General features: G+C 36.3%; 1 long non-coding RNA gene and 1 other non-coding gene across 6 annotated transcripts; one reads left to right on the top strand and one right to left on the bottom strand.

Moving 5' to 3' along the window:
- Positions 1-5,607: 5,607 nt before the first annotated feature.
- On the top strand, positions 5,608-19,853 carry LOC145676853 (uncharacterized). Of its 5 annotated transcripts, none has more exons than XR_014129487.1 (4): positions 5,624-5,752; positions 13,466-13,625; positions 15,938-16,080; positions 19,628-19,853. It is a non-coding gene; the product is annotated as an uncharacterized LOC145676853 (long non-coding RNA). The 5 variants fall into 5 exon arrangements; XR_014129490.1 differs by lacking the exon at positions 13,466-13,625 and adding an exon at positions 12,440-12,600 and having other exon boundaries at positions 5,658-5,752; XR_014129489.1 differs by lacking the exon at positions 13,466-13,625 and adding an exon at positions 12,440-12,613 and having other exon boundaries at positions 5,658-5,752.
- TRNAR-UCG (transfer RNA arginine (anticodon UCG)) lies at positions 11,289-11,363 on the bottom strand. The gene has a single exon. It is a non-coding gene; the product is annotated as a tRNA-Arg (tRNA).
- Positions 19,854-20,625: the final 772 nt, after the last annotated feature.

The raw sequence follows: 20,625 nt of genomic DNA, 5'->3' as shown, positions 1-20,625 counted from the left end.
CAGAATATATTTAAGTTAAGATAAGTACAACTGCACAATAAACATGACTGAGTTGAGCTTTTGCGCTTCTATCGGAAAGTACGGGATTCAACTCAGCATTCTACCATTCTGAAAAAGTTTTTCTTCATTCCATCTGTGAAGTAGAAATAGTGCGTGTACTGTGAGTTGGCCGACTTCCTTTCTTATTGTTTTTAAATCGTTATTATCACTACTTACCAGCAGTGACGATTTTGCGAAGGTTAGGGAACGGTTTTTCGGACTGAAGCCTGTTCCCCAAAATTACGGAATATCTAAAACAAACGAAATATCTATTAGTTATGCCTTTAGTCATAAACTTTAAGCTCCCGTTAAATAAAAATTATAATGTTTAGAAAAACTCAACATTAGTAAGAAAAAAAACCCTCCCAAAATACTTTTCTAAATCCGCCACTGATTCTCAGTATAAAATGATCTTCAAGGTTGTATCCGAAAAATTATCTTTAAATATATAAACGAAACGAAATACAGTATTAGTTATGCCTGTACTCAGGGCGGATCTAAGGGGGGGCTACGGGGCTATAGCCCCCCCTTGACGCTCAGGTTTACATTGGATAAAATGGGCTTCAATTCAGCTTTACACTGGATAAAACGGCAAATTATGGTTTAGCCCCTCCCTTGATCATATTCTGGATCCGCCAGTGCCTGTACTCATAAACTTCAAGCTCCTCAAAAAAAAAAAAAAAGACATTTTAGAAAACGAAATAATCAGAGAAAACCGTAGCAAAGTACGTTTCTAAATCCGCTACTGATTATTTGTATAAATTAGTATTCAAGGTTGTATCCGAAAAATTATTGTTAAATCGTTGCACAGCTACAGGATAACAGAAATGTGGAAAGTACGGTTAGACAGATATACTGAAAAACGTACGCTTTGACGGATATATAGAAAAAGAGTAAGTTTAACTTTTGTGCTAGAAGCTAGAGTACCAAGCTCTTAGAAATGAAACACAGATGACAAACTGCAATGATCCCGAGAAGAAAAAAATTTCGATAACTCAAAAGTTAAATACCCTCTAAAATTGCCCTCAAATACTACATTCTTCATGTTAGCTTTAATTCGTGGTGGTGAACTTTAGAGCGAAATATGGTATTTAGGTCATGGAATTCTTATATAACTATAGAATATACTATAAGAAAGGTATTGAGATAGAAAAATCAAGAAAATGAAAAAAGCCAAAATTTCCAAAATTCTCGTTTTTTTCCAAAAAAGCCGGCTTTTTATGTGAAAAAAATTATCGATTCAAAAAAGCCGGCTTTTTTTGCATCTCTAATTGCGTATAAACACGGCATCCGAATGTATACTAAGTGCTGGGTGCGTCCGAAGGATGCAGGCGTGGCAGCGATGGTGGGTATGCGAGTTGGTAGTGAAACAGATGGTTTATGGCAATGATACTAACGGCGTCCGAATGTATACTAAGTGCTGGTTGTGTCCAAAGGAAGCAGGCGTCTCGGCGATGGTGGGTATGCGAGTTGGTAGTGAAACAGATGGTTTTCGGCAATGATACTAGCTTCAATAGCACTTCGTATTAGTTAAGCTCCACTTGTAAACAGTATACTGTGTCTTTCGCACAATTTCAACAACTGACATTCGTTATTTTTGTATAATTCTATAAAACGCAAACACGATATGTTACAATCTTGACATATACGCGCTATCACCACCCTGTCTTTCCCGCCACTAAATCATAACAAGTGTACTTCTCCGCCAAACAGTCATTTCCGCCTCCACATACAGTATTCCTTTACAACATCATACAGCCTACAGAAATCACTTTCTTAACTTCAACTATTCCCCTCACCTGACTTTCACTCACTCTTCCTCTCAAACCAAAATAAATTCTCCAATTCACTCTGTAAATTTCCAAAAATTGGTCCGGCGATACAACACTTACATGGCGAAGTCCTTCCACAAGCACAAGGTACAGAGATTTAGTAAACGTTCCCTTGAACGTAAGCACCAGAAGTCATAAACACAACCTATACAAACCAGTGAAGTTCAAGGTGCACGTAACCATGTGTGTGGAATACCTACCCTTGCACTTTCAATTCCATAAATGACTCTTGATTTTCCTACATACGTTAATGGCAGCCACGGAAAAGGCGAAATATTATTCAGATAAAGTCACGAAAATTATAATGTTAAAAAAAAAAAAACTAGATTTAAAATTTACATTTTATAATCAGCTTAACCATCAAAAATTGTTTTAAAGGAACTATCGCTTAAATTACTGCTTGACTATTGAAATATAATATATATTTTAGACAAGTTAATTCATTTACAATATCCAAATACAATTATAAATACAGAATATTCCACTTACTTTTATATGTGACTCGTTTGATTGGTTGCTTGAGTCTTTCTAATCTTCATTTAAATAATGCACAAACAACACATCAACCGATAACACACAATATGGCGTATGTTAATGTTACCTTGGTGTCATGGGTACATTCTTCGGTACGAATTTACTGTACCCATGAATCTTCCATGTACCCACTAATTCATGGGTAAGAGGCTGAGATGCGGTGTGTACTTACTAAAGTCTTCGGTACATTGAATTCTCATAGGTACATCAGCGAAGTACCTTCTATTTCATGGATACTTGTGCAAAATCATGGGTACTGTTTTTAGAGTGAATAGTTATCATACATATTGTTCCGTGACATGTGGAGAGGAAAAATGGGTATCAGTCGCAAAAATGTCTTCCAAAATAGCTCTGTTGTGAAGCTGTGCGTCCTCTGAAGTGACACCCGACCCGATAGTAGTCAAGTTGCGAATTAAAGGACATTTTAAGGGGGAATAAAGTGCACATCCGAGAAATTCAACATGGGAAACTTCAAAAATTATGGGAGATATAAAATTCTTCAGGGGAGGATTTCCCCCTCATCCACCCTGGTAAGTTGGACAGTTCTAAGACTACTCAATTAAAATATACCTTGAAAAATACTATGAGGTGTACGATAAGGAAGTATATCCTTAAAACAACGGAGAAGATATAATATGACGCAGTAAGAATAGAATAAAGGACAAAAGGGAATGGAGGGTGTTGGTGAATAACGTGGGTTTATCCCAATACAACTGTAGCCCAGTTGCTGTTTAAAACGATGGCTTCATTCTACAGAGAATGTGGTATAAATCTTGATAGTCGGGTAAATAGTACTCAGTTTATATTTTTTATATTATGTTCTCTTTATAGCTCTGGTCATAGGTTTAGTTTTGAATAAACATAATGTATTGGTATACAACCTTTTCCCTCATACCTGTTCTGTGTATCAAAACAAAACTTGGTACATTCATTTGTAGCTCTCTGTAGTATTTTCCGATATATATTTGGATTGTGTGCTTTTACCCCGGGCCAGTCCAGAGGCGCCCAAAGTTGATGAGAGGAATTTTTTGAGGGAATATTCCTGACATTCTTCCAATTTTTCTGTTTAGTTACGTTATGGGCGCCAATACACAGCACCTCTGGAAAGCATGTTTCATGCTGAAAAGAATGAACTATAAGCCATGACTTTCTAATCAATAGTGTTGATGCAATAGCTATTTGTCTGGGAGTCTACAATTTTCTTTATACTAACAGGGTTAATGGGCCCCAAGGACTTACTCCGTTGTCCATGGGACCTAATGTTTCGTGCATGAATATTTCTTTGTTATGTTTATCAAATGGACTAGGTTTAATTCGGATGTTCGGATGACACGTTCATTTCCGCTCCTTATGAGTAGTTGCTGCTGCTGGAAACATTGACTAGTACAGCCTGGGTTAAAATTAATTTTTAACTAATTATTAAATTCTTCATGATTTTTAAGTTCTTCAATTTCGCGACACACCTTATTGGACTGCACGACAGAGTAGTGTGTCGCCACACATTGATTGAGAACTACTGCTTTATGACAAATGCAAGAGTGGATACAATTGTTTTAAAATTATGATGAGCGCTTTATATGCTTTCTTAAGGACCTTAATCTCAGGTAGTACTTGATGAATTACCTTCAGTTATGGTCAGGACGTAGAGTTGAAAGTAAGAAGTCGAATGCGTTGATGCAGTTGATATTCAAACCATAGATGCTATTCAAACCATCAGAAATCAACCATTATTTGGATCTAGCGTTAATTACTACATAGAAAAAACGGTGAATAGTGGTCATAAGTGGTTTCCTGCAATCGTTTATGCATCTCAAGAATACATTCATTTTCGATTCTTAACTCTCTACTAAAACCGGAAATGCCAAAATCAACTACAACTTCCGGTTCCACTATTAATCAAGTACATATAGCAAAACGATAAGACATAGCCAGAAGTAGGTGTTTGGAATCGCTTTAGCGTTTAAAGAATAAGTACAATCTTCTCTCATCGTGTTCTATTCAAATCGAAAGTAGCAGAAAACAACCACTTCCGGTCTTAATAATTCTATAAAATAAAAACAGTAATACAAAGCAAGAAAGGGTTTTCTAGAATCAATTAAATGTTCGGAGGATAAATATCATGTCAACTACAATCTGTAACAAAACGTGAAGAAGTTTAAATTACTACTTTCGGTGTCAATACTAATTGAAAAATAGCACAACACAGAATTGTCCGAGTCCGGACCTCATTCTAAAAACATTGCTAACTCAACATACATTTGTACACTTTCTAAATAAAACTATACTTGTTTATCATGAAAAATTATTGATGTAGGATGAAAATTTGATCTTACACTTCATCTGTAGAATTCTTTTCTTATAAAAAACAATTTAATCCTACCGTTGTTTTGTGAAAACAGAGGTCGAAGAATTTTACAATTACTTATCGTCTTTTGGAGTGCAGAACAATACCCGTTCAATACTACATAGACGTAGTGAGTTGATGTATTAGATATCCCTTTAAAGCCTGGACACTCCCGACAAAAAGTTCCGTGTGCGCGCTTGGTCTAAGTGTTTAGTTTTTGCTGTAATTTTCATTCTTTTAAAGCTGCTATGTATCGTGGCGGACATAAATTATTGATCTGCCATCGCGACTTCTTTGAGACAAATGCAGAATACGAGAATTAAATCTGTCATATTTGAAGTTTCGTGTGGAGAAAAAACAAAGTTGTGAACCAAAGTTTTAAGAATAACTCTAATTATTAATATAAACTTTGCCGGAAAATATTCACTTATATCATCATAAAAGAAATACGAAAGACGTTTTGAAACAAAAAAAATATAACATACAACTTGGAAAGCGGAGGCAAAGTAATCCAACGTAACCAGACTAAAGACGAATCATTTACCGCGTAGTGATCGTGGTTCAGTAGTCAAGGCGCTCGACCAGTAATCTCGAGGTTCTTCACTCTAAAAACGAGTAAGGTTTTGAGAACCATAAAAATATAGTTAAAATTGGCATTGTCGTTGGAAATATAATTGTGGTGACATAAAAAATATTAATCTTATTTGCTATGTTACCAGAATGATACGAGAAATTTCATATGTGCTGTATGAAAAATATTATATAGTTAACGATTTTATTGTCATAAGGATCATCTTTATAGTTCCATTAAAAGAAAAGTATAGTTGTTTCAGCTATTCCATGTTTACGCATGCGCACAATCACATTAGAATCAGCATAAACTTCGTCCGCCATTTTTATTTATTTTTTCGTATAAGTGTTTATGAAGAAAGTTTGTTTTTCGTTTTCGAGAGCTAATTTCCTGCGAAATAGGAACTCGAAGATATGATAGATTTATTTAAAGGTAGGTTTAATATTTTACAAAAACGAAATTATGATAGAGTTTTATGTAATGGAGTAATTCAATTTCTAAAACAGTGAAAATAATTCATATTATCTCAGCCGTATATTAAAGTACAGCTTGTCGTACTCTCCTGTTTTAGGAGAACATACTTATATTCATGTGCCAAGTACACTCTTAGTGCTTTAGAAAGTGTTTCTTAGTGGGGAAGCTGTATTGTGCACCCTATAATGAACGGAGCAGGCATAGGTTGTTACCATTTCCAGCCTCAACATCTGCCTAAGTTATATAATGGAATAAAGGTTCAGGGATGCATTTAGAGTTAACTGACAGGAAAATTTGTGGTGAAGGTTGGGCTTTTGGGTAATTGCATATTAGGAGATAAAAGTTGGAAAATGTTACTATAGCAACTCATTATACTATACGAAGTAAATTTCACAGAATAAATATTGGGGAAGGTTATAGAATGCTCACCCCCATGGCAGGTTAGTATCCAGTTTGGTTCCTTTCTTTATCAGGGCAAGTCTTTACTTTGGGCAAGGCAGTGACAATAAGCAATGAATCTGAACCGGTTCCCGCAATTATAATTACAGTTTCCAAGAAGGAAAGACGTAAAACAACGTGCCCAGCGGGGCGCTAACACGCCTTCATTCGCTGACGCTCGCTTGGCAATAGTATGTACTGACAGTATATCACTGTCTTGCCCAAAGTAAAGAGTTACCTTTATCAATACTCAATTCACATGGTATTGCTGAGCGAGCGATAGCGAGTGAAGGCAGGTTAAAACTTCTCAGGGCATGTTATCTTCTATTATTATAACTAAATGTAGATATCTGGGCTCTTGCCTAAATGTTGCTGTGAGACGGGTACGGGAAGACTACAGGTTCGAGCTAAGAATCTCACGTTCGAGCGACTCTACGTAGAATCCGGGTTATTCTAGCTATATAGCCCCAGTGAAAGGATTGCTCGAGCAAACGGGTTAGCCCTATACCAAATAGAAAATTCATATGTAAAATACAGTGTGAAATATTTTTCATAAAGGAATGAGAGTGTGAATAGAAGTAATTACTATTAGTGTACAGCGTATTGAGTTGAATTTTGAGTGATAGTGTAAGTTTTGTATGTGTAAGTGTGCTCTTCTACTACCTTCGTTTATGCGTATACCCCATTCGCTGACGCACCCTTCGCTACCGTCGGGCCTGGTGCTGCGCTCCTGCTCTGACTCGGTTAAATAACATTCTTGGTTTTTAGTGAGCGCCTGGTTTTTGGTTCATGGTTTATGCACTTTAGTTTTTATGCGATACATCCACACTATTTACAGTCAGACACCGTAAAGTGAGTCTGCAAGTAGTAATGGAGCTACTCATTTAGTGCATTCCCTGCTAAAAGAAACACAAACCTCTAACCTAACCTGAAGATGTAAGAAATGTGTGAAAATTTGGTAGAACTGTCTGCTCGAGTAATGCCCCAAGGAACTCAAAATGTTCCTTCGTGGGTGTGTGTTTAGCGTATGTAACTTTTTTTGTGGGTAACTCAGGTTGGAGCTCACATAGTTCGTATCCCACATAGTGTTCGTAGGTTCTCTTAAGAAAATTTTCCTTGGCTGAAACAGAATTTTCCCTTTTCGTGTCAAATTTTCCCTAGTTTGTGGATTGAGTTGATTTTAAGTTTAACGTCCCGTTTAGCAGCGAGGTTATATGAGACGTGGACCTACTCATTAACATGGAACCACATCAGCATGCGCCGGAAATCGATCCCAGGTCTCCCACGCCAAGGGCGAATACGCTAACCGTTAGCCATGAAGCGCTCTTTCCCTAGATTGTTGAGTGTTTAATTCCTATGATGCACGGTATGTTGTAAGATTAATTTAGTTAGACAATATATTGAAGGAAGTATGAACTACATTTATTTTATTCATTTCCTTTTCGTTTCTAACTTTTTTAAACAAAAAAGAAAAAAAAACATCCAGTCATCAATTGACGCAAATTATGCTACTTTGAGTACACACTAAACTCTGGCTATTGCATTGGTTTATTTCTGAAGAACAAAGATAAAATGGAACATTTATATTGAGCTCCTTCTTGGCTAAACTGTTTTCGTACGTGCCTTTGGCGTGGGAGATCCGGGTTCGATTCCCGGCGGGAGCTCATGTGGTTCGGATTCCACGTTAATCGGCAACGTTCTAGATTACTGGTCCCCCTTCCCATTGAGCAATAATAAAGGCAGAAAACAACGTACCCTGCGGGGCTCTAACCCGCCTTCATTCGCTAACGCTCGCTCGGCAATACTGTGTAGATTAAATGTGTAAACTTTAGTAGAGAAAGAAACCAACCCAGCTACTAACCTACATGGGGGACCAGTAATCTAGAACCTTCCCCGTTAATCAGTAGGTCCCGTCTCATATAGCCTCGCTACGCAAAGGGACGATAAACTCAAGTCAACAACTAAACATTTATATTGTTTAATAAGTCAGTGCGAGAATTGCCGTAGATTTTGACGTTTTATCATAAAATTTCCCTTTTCGCTAAATTTACTTTTGAAATTTTCCTAGATTAGGAAAATTTCACTGAAACTACGAACAATGAGTCCACGTTAATTTTCAGGACCCCGTCTCATCACCAGAGTGCAGGAGGGATTAAAGCTCCAGTGGCGGTTCTTGAGGGAAGTCACACCGGAAAGGATTACCATTTTATTACTAGTGTCTAATAAAAGAAAACTTGATACTCAGCATTACTCGAGCACACGGTTCTACCAAATTTTGACACATTTCTTACATTTTCAGGTCAGAATAAAGTTTTGTATTTCTTTTAACAGAGCATGCACTAAATGAGGAGCTTACTAGATAGTGCATGCAGCAAGGGTGTAGTCATAGGAGTTCCGTCGGGGCCAGTCCCCCAGATGATTTCCTGAGCATCCAAATACCAAACTTTTAAAACATTGCCATTAGATTACTTCGTTTCAGTCATTTAAAAATAACAAAGTTTACCGATTCTTACTGATGGAAAAATATCACCATTTTAAAAAGCTACTGTAAATACTACCATTAGGCCTAAATAATGGTGCTAAACTGATTTGTAAGTACATTATATTTTTTATATGCTGTAACTAGTGGTTTAGAATACATTTTTATCAACTGGAAAATTTGGTGAAAAACGATGTTTTTATTCCGTTTCTCAGTTCGGATCTCATTCGTTTTTTTTTTGTTTTTTTTTTTTTTTTGCACAACTTGATGTAAAACAGGAAGCGAGATATAACTGTTAGTAAAATAATTATGGTGTTTTTATTTTGGTCACGAATAATGAATAAATATTTTTGTCAGGAAATTAAGTGAAATAAAAAAAAAAAAATCAGTTTATGGGCAAGATTCTAGAACACAGGTCCTCGTTCTCATTTAGCTGTAATAAAGACAGGAAAGAACGTGCCGCAGCGGGGATCTAACCCGCCTTCACACGCTAACGCTCGTTCGTCAATACTATGTGGATTAAACATCAAACTTTGGTGTACAGAAAGGAATCAATCTAGCTACTAATCCATATAGGGGAACATGCGTTCTAGAACCCTCCCGTCTTCTGTAGATAGATTGTGTGTAAAAGATCCTAAATTGAAATAGTTATGCACAAAGGTATAACGTTTGGTCCTGGCAGTAGTTCTTGGTTACGCATAATTAAAACTAACTTGTACATAATATTTATGGTGATAAAAGCAAATAAATAAATGAGCAGTGTTTTATTTTTGTGGACGGAAACCAAATTTTCCTGTTTCTTCAGGTTTCAAATCACTACCTGTAACACTTTTTTTTTTTTTTTTTTTTGGCTTTGTACATTGTAGCTGCTCCCGCTTAAAAAGCGATGGGCCCCTCCAAGATAAAACTTCTGCCTATACCCCTGAATGCAGATGACTTGAGGAAGGCTCAGTATAAATATAGTAGGACATGTATAAATATAGTAGGACATAAAAAAACTTCCGTAAATAAAAGATGAACCAAATTGTGCTAGGTGGCCACTAAAAAGCACGACCTCTATTTAACCGATTCAGGGCAGAAGGGTAGAGGGATATTCGAGCAGTTGGGAGGGGTGTATCCGTAGGGAGCAGGCGCGTCAGCGATGGTAGGTATACAAATAAACGAGGATCGTGAACTTACATGTACAAGAGGGGGCGCGGTGGCTCAGTGGTAGAGCGTTCACCTCCGGTGCTTGGGGTCCCTGGTTCGATCCCAGCTCGCGCCATGTGGACTTTGTGGTGGACACACCGTGCTCGTGGGTTTTCTCGGGGTTCTCCCGTTTCCTCCCACTTTCTTCATTCCACCCTATCCACTCATTTCTCATTATCACCGTCTCCTGTAGCCTAACCGGCATAATCGTGGGACGTTAAACTTAAAGATTTCTTTTCATTTTTTACATGTACAAGAGGAATTTAAAACTCCAGTGGCCGCTCTTGAGCGAAGTCGCATCGGAAGGAATTGCCATTTTATCACCACCGTCCAATAGATGAAAACTTAATGTACCGTACTAGTCTTAGTATAATACATTAACAATGAATTGTCTATCAACTTCCTTAGCTTATGCCAATGAAACGTTTATTTTTAATATTCTGACTTCCCTCGAGAACAACCAATGCTCAATTGTTTCTTTTATTGTAGCTTATTTGAATTTAATGTTATTTATCGATAGAAAGTTCGATTTCTTTACCTCCTACTCAGAAGCCTGGGAAAAAGTTTGTTTTTCTTTATACTAAGGACACATCAGTTTAGTTTTATTTGAAATTATTTCGACCCTGTGTGGTATCTTTGTACGTAATTTTCTCTCGTCACTTTTTTTTTTTTTGGGCGCGGTGGCTCAGTGGTAGGGCGTTCACCTCTGGTGCTTGGGGTCCCGGGTTCGATCCCAGCCCCCGCCAAGTGAACTTTGTGGTGGACAAACACCGTGCTCGTGGGTTTTCTCGGGGTTCTCCCGTTTCCTCCCACTTTCTTCATTCCACCATTTCATTCATCTCTCATCACCACCGTCTCCTTTAGCCTAACCGGCATAACCGCGGGACGTAAAACTCAAAGATTTCATTTCATTTTTTTCTTGTTTTTTTCTTTCTTGTTAAAGGACATTCTTAAAATATCAAAAGGGCTACCGTTGATCAGTAATAGAGCATTCACTTCTGGTGCATTGAGTCCCTGGTTCGGTCCCAACTCGCACCATGTGAACTTTGTGGTGGAGAAGCACCATGTGTGGGTTTTCTCATGGTTCTCCCGTTTCCTCCCACTATTCTTCCCATCATTCCATTCATTTCTAGGGATTTAGGATTTAGATTTCTGGGCTTTCGGCATCTAAGGCCATTTAGCCCGTCACGATTTGAGGGATGACGTCCCTCGGCGAGCACACAATCCGGGGAAAGGGAAGGAAGAAAGGATTGGGGAGGGAAGGAGGCGGCCTGGGACCTATAAGTTAGGTACCACCCCGGCATTTGCCTGGTGTGAATGAGGAAAACCCAGGAAAACCTCATTCAGGGTGGCTGGCCTGAAAAAGCGTGTTACACTTTTTCGACCGAGTGACCCCACCGGGAATCGAACCCGGGACCGCTCGCACCGAAGGCGAGAGCGTTAGCGACTACGCTACGCGGGGCCCCTCCATTCATTTCTCATCATCGTAGTGTCCTTTAACCTAACTGGCATAACCATGCGATGTAAAGCTTAATGATTTCATTTTCATGTGTAATTTAATCGGTGAACTAGTGTTCAGCGGTATAACTCCTAATATTGCATAGTTTTACATTTTCGAATGCTACTACTGTTAAAATAACGTTATGTACATGGCCGTTAATGGCTCTAACATTGAGTAATAAACTTATATTAGAATTTAATAAAGTATCTGAAATTGATAATAAAGTATTTCTTGATTGGAGATAATGCTTTTTTGTCTGCCTTTTTGAATTTCTTGAATCCGTACTACACATGACAAGTTTTGCAGGAACTTGATATTGGTTAGGCAACGAATATTGCACAACTTGCACATGCTGGCCACTATACTGTAGCCGCTGTATCCCTGGCTCTGACGGCTATGCGAAAAAGAAATCGAGGGTTTATACTACACTGACACTCCCCCGCCCCCTACAAGGCCCAATGAGTGACCGAGCTGTCACCGCGTTGACACGGAAAGCAGACGTTGTTGCCACTCTTTCTTCTTCCTTTCGTTTGTGCATAGTTGAGTGAAAAGTACTTTGAGATTGTATTCGATTATTGCAACTTTGAGTTGTTTCCTTTCCGTTTTGGGTGTGCTCTTAAGAATATTGTTGTATTTAATTGGTGACAATGGTTAGTTCTTCAGAACCGAAGCCAAAGAAAATAGGAGTGTATAAAGGACAAAACCGAGAATTTATATGCAGACTTCGTGAATATTTCGAGAACTAGCGCGATAATGGAGGTCCTCTTCTTCCTGTGACCAGTGTGGTGAACAGAGTTGCTGATGTCTTGCGTGTGGGAACATCCACTGTTTAGAACATAACAAACTAAAAATGTTCCGAAGAACTTAATTCTCCTGCAGTTTTGGTTACTCCAGGCAAAAAAAAAAAAAAAAAAAAAAAAAAAAAAAAAAACTTTGTATAGTTTTCTTACACGGAAAGTTTAAAAAAGCCATGAAAATTCAGGATTTCTTAAGCAATTCATTTCGATTAAATTCGCTTGCTTTTTCTGTTTATTCTTAGTGTACCTGTATACGGTTAAACCCACGACAAATTGGCAACATTGTTTTGGCCACGTGCAGAACTGTCGGAGCCAGAGAGGTAGCGGCTCTAGTATACTAAGACACCGGTTCAATAGCCAATAAAGACAACCAGCGGCAGACGGAATAGGATTCGAAAGTAGTGTATGTTGTAAAGGTACTTAGGATTAAAAAGTAGTGTATGTTCTAAAGGTACTTCTTTCGTTTCACAATTTAGTACATGTAAATGAAGGTCGTACTTGAATAAGGAAAACATATAATGGTCAAAAAAGCTAACATTTCCGTTTTCCTCATAAAATCCGGCTCTATGCGTGATTAGAGTGCAAAATTAAAAAGGTTGTATAATATTTTAAAAACTGTTTAGGCGCAGAACAGGGATATTGAAAGAAAAGATGTGGAAAAATGTTAGATTAGTAATACATAATACAAAATGTTTTATTACAAGGCTTCGGATAGTCATGCACTAAAAACCTCAAAATATGCATGCAAATATGTCCTCTTTTCTGTTTGGTATGCCGAACTGCAATCATAGATAACACATAACCAGCTTACTTGTCTCTTCAAAACTGCTGGAGTGTTATCATCAATAGATAAAGGTGACCCCTGTTTCAACTGGATTCCATTTCAAGGAATTTGGTCAGTGACATTTCGTAGCAGATTTCTGATCACTCAACAAGATAGAAAATCTGTGCAAAAATAGAATTTCCGTCCTAGCAGGGGCAATTTTGTTAAAAAAATCATCGATAAATGAGTTATATTTCCATGTTCACTTACAAATTATGGTCTTTGCAGCAGATACCATTGAATGTGCATTGGAAGAAAAACAGATGCTATAAAATATGCAGTCTCGTAAAATACGATAAATATGCATTTGCATAAGAAACATGGAAAATGCATAACTATTCGATGCCTATTTGTTACCTAGCCCACTGAAATTTAAATATTTTGCTACGAAAAATAATGGTTCTTGAAATAAACATATGTATTTACTCCTTCATTTTTCTGATAGATTGAGATTGATTTCACACATAAATACAAAGTATTACGTCTCTTAGAGAAGTGGCTAAACCTGAACACAAAAGTGGAGGAAATTTTGGTAAAGAAACCTAGAAGTTTGCCAGAGACACTATATTTAACAACAGTACTGAAAAGAGAAAATCTTAATTCAGGTTAGTGTTGATATTTTTTCCCCATAAGGAGAATGTGTTTGCCTTTGCTTCGTTTTCAGCAAATAAATGTAATATATTGTTGTAATAGCAGAATTGCAGGAATACAAATTGATTTATTTCAGTGTGTTTGATACAATAGTGTTAATTACTATTGTTAATATTATATTCTGTGCTGCGTCATTTGGGTAAGTCGAAGTGTAGAGAATATAGAATATTCACTGGCTGTACAGAAGATTCCATTCCGGCATTTGTGAGGTGTGACTGAAATATTCCACGTTAATCTTTAGATATCCATATCATCTCTTGAGGAAAGTCATATCGGAAAGAATTGCCATTTTATCACTACCGTCTAATAGAAGAAAACTTAATGTATCTTACTAATCTTTGTATAATACGCTAACAATGAAATGTCGATCAACTTCCTTAGTTTATACCAATAAAACGTTTATTTTTAACATTGTGACTTTCCTCGAGAACTACCATTGCTCAGTTGTTTCTTTTATTGTGGCTTATTTGAATTTAATGTTATTTATCGATAGAAGGTTCGATTTCTTCATCTCCTACTCAAAAGCCTAGGACAAAGTTTGTTTCTCTTTATACTAAGCTGCAGTCTATCTTGAAGAAAGTCACATCAGTTTAGTTTTATTTGAAATTATTTCCACCCTCTTTGGTATCTTCGTAAATAGCTTTCTGTCGCTGCTGCTTTTCTTGTTTTCTTCTTTCTTGTTATAAGACATTCTTAAAATATCAAAAAGGGACTACGGTTGATCAGTATTAGAGCGTTCATCTGTGGTGCGTGGGGCCCTTGTTCCGATACCAGTACGCGCCTATTGAAAATTGTGGTGGACTAACACTGTGTGAAGAGGTTTTCTCGGGGTTATTCTATTTCCCTCCACTTTCTTCATTCCTCCTCTTCATTCATTTCCAGGGGGGCCGCGGTGGCTCAGTGGTAGAGCGTTCACCTCTGGTGCTTGGGGTCCCGGGTTCGATCCCAGCCCCCGCCAAGTGAACTTTGTGGTGGACAAACACCGTGTGCGTGGGTTTTCTCGGGGTTCTCCCGTTTCCTCCCACTTTCTTCATTCCACCATTTCATTCATTACTCATCATCACCGTCTCCTTTAGCCTAACCGGCATAACCGTGGGACGTAAAACTCAAAGATTTCATTTCATTTTTTTCATTCATTTCCATAATCGATTTCTGCTTTAGCCTATACGCAGTTCCATGGAACGTAAAACTCAGATTTCATTTCTTTTGAAATATCAAAATAATTTAAAAAAAAAAACTACACTTTGCGCCATCAAGAGCAGTATCTCTATCCTTCGTGATTCTGGAACTCAATGAATAATTAACACTTCTGACCAGAGTATATACACTTATTTATTAAAACTAAAATACAATGTAACAGTTTCTATAATATAAATGTCTATGCTCTGAATATCTCTTTCAGTTAGTGTTTGATGAAGACAACGTTAAGTTAATTTAGTTTTTAATAAATAAGTGTATATACACTGGTCAGAAATGTTTATTATTCCAAGAGCAGTATGTAATTTTTATTTAGAATGTATCTAATAGCGTGGATTTGCAAGTATGTACATTTTTGGTATAGAGTTTGCTATTTTCCACCATAGTTTCTCAAGGTAGTACCTTCAGCGGGAGAAGCTCAGTTACAGTAGTTCAAGGTAGCACTTTTCTCATGGTAACTCAACTGCTAAGAAAGTAAATACAAGACCTCAGGACATGTTTTATAGGTCATTGACTTATTATTGATTACAAAACAGGTTACGAGTCAATCCTTTTTAGCTGAGCAGTGTTAAACTGTCATAGTTCTAGTTTAAAATGGAAAATAACTGGGCCTTTTAGGGTCAGAAGAGCATGCTTTGTCTCGGAAATGGAGCAGGCAATCGTGACATTGCTTCAGTGACTTGACCCAGGTGTTTTTTTTTTTTTTTTTTTTTTTTTTTTTTTTTTAATGTAGTTACCATGCTTTGTACCCCTGGAATAATTGCCTTGACGAGCATGGTGACATATGTTCAAAATATATATTTACAGTGTCTTACTACTTGTGAATATGCCTTGGAAATAAAGTTTATTCGTGGGAAGTCTTCGCTTTTTTTTTTTATTAGCATGATAACACATACTACCGAGTAACTTATGGTTTAAAATAGCGACACAGTGGCTGTAAATTTGATTATGTAACGTAACAAGTATTTCCAAGGTGATGCCTTATACTAAAAGAGAACGATAATGAATGTTTCACAGTTTATTTTCTTAAGTTTGAAAGGGATGCTGAATGCTTATTCTTTTCTTCCAGATACAAGAAGCACAGTCCTTTTTACTTTATTGAGAAGACATTTTCCTGTAGTAACATCAACTGCGAGGAAGAAAGACACAGCTGGAACGTGGAGACTCATAAAATACGAAAGCCAACAAAGATTCTCCTTTTTTCACGTAAAGGTAAAAATAATAATATTTACTTTCATTTATGAAATTACAAATTTGTATAATTAGCTAGTTTCCAGGCCTTGAAAAGTAAGAAGTGGGAGAATGTATTCTGCTTCATCTGAACAAAAAATTCCAGGTTTAACACAGATAAAGGGAATTTGGATAAGGATGAGATGGTATCATCTAATTTTATCAATAAGAAATAGTATAAGTAATGAGTTAATATTTTTATTTCAATAAATGTACATAGTTATATTACTGGCGTGTACAAACCAATTATTCACTCCTTATTTGATATAAAACTTGGAAAAAACTTTTATTTTACTGTTCTAAGAAACGGACCATGTGGTCTTATATTCATAATAACGAGCCACAGCCCCGTTGAAGGAATCCTGATAGTGATTACGAAATATCGGTGAAGTTATTAACACTAGGAGGCGAGTATTTTAATAACTAAAATATAGCATCCTTAACTGTACTTCCTTACTATAACCGGAGGTGGGGGAAATTTACTACTTCCGGTTTTAATATTAATCTACGTAGAGCAAACACTTAGGTATATCGAGAAGCAGCTTTACACAATCAATTTAGTATTGCAAGAATAAGAACCCATTTTTTATCTTGAAACCGTATTCAAACCGGAAGTTGCAAAGATCAACCACTTCCGGTTTTAACGTTGATCGCTATAGAATTGAAACGGTAATAGATGGCAGGAAGCGGTTTTCTGCAATAAATTTAGCGTCTCAATAGTATTTTCTATTTCTAATATATACGAAGAAAAGGAGAGGTAGAAATTACAATAATTTTCGATTGTAATATTGAAAAAAAATATTATAGCATACAAACCAAACTCCTTCACGTGGTGTACACGTGGCAGTACTACTTGTTTGTATATACAATATATCCCATCAATAGGTAATTTAAGAAATTATAAGGCACTATTCATAAATTGTGTAGTTTGTCACGAATTATAAATAACAGCAAGAACAAATCTAATATTACTAATTACAATTGCACAGTTACTTTTTTAATTGCTAGTTTATATATACGGTGAGTCATTTATAATATTCAACCTTAAAACGGAAAACCAAAAAAGTGAGAGAAGCGAAACTGTGACAAAGCAACTAGAAGATAAGGGTACACACATATTAAGCATCAACACCCGGAGAACAGTCTTGCTAGTGTAATATAAAGTTAGGTTTTTCAGAAAGCAAATTGCATACTATCTTATTACAAATTGCAAATCTACGCTTAAAGAGAAAACAAACAATACCACAATTGATGTTCAGTGGTGGAAACTAACAACCCTAGTTTCCCAAACATGAAAAGAAAAAAGAGGGCGCGGTTGGTCAGTGGTAGAGCGTTCACCTCCGGTGCTTAGGGTCCCTGGTTCGATCCCACCTCGCGCCGTGTGGACTTTGTGGTGGACAAACATCGTACTCATAGGTTTTCTCGGGGTTCTCCCGTTTCCTCCCACTTTCTTCATTCCACCATTTCATTCATTTCTCATCATCACCATCTCCTTTAGCCTAACTGGCATAAACGTGGGACGTAAAACTTAAGATTTCATTTTCATGGAAAGAAGAAAAAACTTTGAAGGCTTCTACAATAGAAATGATACGAGGCAAGCTTATCGAATGTACCTTAGTGTCAAACAGTACACTCAATACTTGACATATTGATACGTACAATATTGTAACAAATTAAAAATTGAACTTTTTCAAAATGTTGTTCTCGAAAATTATCTCTCGAACGGTTTGAGATATCAAAGAACAATAAAGTTATTATGGTTTTAATGTTTTTCGAAAGCAATGTACGTAATTAAATGTGATAGTTACATATTAAACTTTCCAAAATAAAGCCTTTGAAAAGTCAAATTTTCAGTTTGTTATAATTTTGTTCCTATCTCTTCGAAATACGTCAAATCTTCATGGTAGTATTTTACCAAAAGGTACATTCGATATGCCTTGCCCCGTCTGTCTTATTTGCGTTATTACTATTGTGAAAACCTTCAAATTTTGTTACTTTTTCATGTTTGCTATATTGTAGTATTGTTGGTTTGCAACATTGAACAATAAGTTTGGCATTGTTTGTTTTCTCTTTAAATGCAGATTTTAAATTTGTAATAACCTAATGTGGTGTTATTTAAAAAAAAACTAATTTTATATGGGGTTGACATCCCTGTTCACTGGATGTTGATGCCTAATACAGATTAATGTGTCCCCCTCCCCCTACTTGCATCCTACGAAGTTTCGCTCCTCTTCCTCTCTTTTGGTCTTCCCGTTGTAATCATTGGAGTTTATAAATGACGCACCATATATATATATATATATATATATATATATATATACAGTACATTGTACAGCGTGTGAATGAACTAGACCACAAACTGTAACAAGTGATTCCTCACATTATAATTAAAAAAAAATTAATCTGCGGTTAAAAGTGCATAGTTTCGGAGTTAAGACTGCCGAAGAAGTGACCAGATTAATTTTAAAGGTCCATAGCTCCATTAGTATGTGCCCTATCCAAATATCCATTTTTGAGAATTCTCCAGTTGTTGCATAACGATTTTTAGACAGGCAGTTTGGGAGTACTCATAAAATTTTAACTAGTCCCAAACTGCTTCTCTAAAAATTGTCGCACAAGTACCGGAAGATTCTGAAACAGATATTCGGATTGTGAAAACCTTCAAATTTTGTTACTTTTTCATGTTTGCTATATTGTAGTATTGTTGGTTTGCATCCAATTGAAATATGCTCCATAGGAGTGGAGCTGCGGAACTTTGAAGTTAATTTTTTCGCGTTTTCGGTAGCTTATAACTCCGAAACTATGCTCTTTCGACCACACTTACTTTCATGTGAGGAGTCACCTGTTCATTAACACTTTATATATATATATGGTGTCTCAAAAGTCCCCTGACATAGGGTAACACTGTTATTATCAGAGTTACAACAAAATGTAAGAGTAAAAAACATCTACAAATATGATGTTTTCACTCTAAAGTGAAGGATTTTTTTTTTTTAATTGGACGAGCCGTTTTGGCTGTACACTCTTTATGCGCCCAATGTTAAACGAAAATGCAACGTTGGCATTAACCTAGACCCACAACATAAGTGAATGAATTTACTGTTTGAAAGGGGGGCTCTCCGTCGACATGTTAGCGTAAAAGACAGTAACTTCATTCACTTATGTTGTGGGTCCAGGTAAATGGCAACGTTGAAGTTTCGTTTAACGTTGGGTGCATAAAGAGTGTACAGCCCAAACGGCTCGTCCCATTTAAAAGATCTTTTCACTGTAGATTGAAAATATCATATTTGGAAATAGTTTTCCCTCTTACGTTTTGTTAAAACTCTGATAATAACAGTGTTACCCTATGTCAAGGGACTTTCGAGACATCTTACATTATATATATATATATATATATATATATATATATATATATATATATATATATATATGTGTGTGTGAGTGAGTGAGTGAGTTTGTAGCTTTAAGATTGGTTTTGACTTCCTTTACAATTTATGGACAATTTCTTATTGAGTATATTTGGTTTCAGGCTATAGATGAGTTGGTGCCTGAGTGGAAGGACATAGAAGATGAGAATATTCTCAAAGGGTAAATGTAAAGGCTACAATTTTTGTAATACATTTTCCTTCAGAATATCCATCTATCCACAACCAACAAGTTCCTTATGTAATCGACAATATTCTGATCATGCACTCTTGTATATCTGGCCTGCTATTCAAGTTTGGTTTTAAAAAGAATAAAACTTGCATAACGTCTTTTCCAACTGTTCTTTCATAAACTTCTACATCAAATCTTGGAAAGGCTGATCATTGGTTGATCCTTCATAAGTTTCTACATTAAAATTTGGAACAACGTGTACACCAATTCATAAGTCACAGCTGAAGCAACGGGTTTTGGAACACTTTCAACGAGGTTATGGTGAGAAACATTTGCAGTAAACACCTGTTAGGCTGTTCGTGTTTCTGGAGATGTTTTCTAAGCGACTTAATATTTAGAAAATCACGAAAGCAGTATTTTTCTCCGTCGATATTTGCTACAGGTTACAACTTGTGGAAAAAACGAAAGCGGAGAAGAAGATATTTAGGTGATTTAAAGCTAACTTGCACAAGAATGGTGGTATTGTTGATATACGGATGGTGTTGTTACTAGTATAACTTGTTAAAGAAAAGAAGTATAACTTGTTAATCCTTATTAAAAAGATTACTTTGTTTCAAGACAAATATATTTTGGATATATAATGTATACGTTACTTATATTAAGTTGTAATTTAATATAAAATATATTGTGTTGGTTATGAAAAAATAAATACAATTAAATGAATTCTGATAAAGTCTGCTTTGTGCATTCATTAGCCATTACTTACTATTCTAAAAGAACTAGGAATTACAATAAATAACAAATTATTGTTTTGATGTACACTGAAGGCAAAGTTTCCTCATGACATTTTGTTTAATAGCTTCTGATGGATCGTAGTAATTTTTATTCAAAGTATCTTAACAACTTCATATTTGCGTACTTTTATGTATG

This window comes from Thermobia domestica, unplaced genomic scaffold, assembly GCF_964235325.1.
Source record: "Thermobia domestica unplaced genomic scaffold, izTheDome1.hap1.1 HAP1_SCAFFOLD_428, whole genome shotgun sequence".
NCBI lineage: Eukaryota > Metazoa > Arthropoda > Insecta > Zygentoma > Lepismatidae > Thermobia > Thermobia domestica.
The sequence above is the reverse complement of the archived record's forward strand: the minus strand, read 5'-3'. Positions and strand labels throughout refer to the sequence as shown.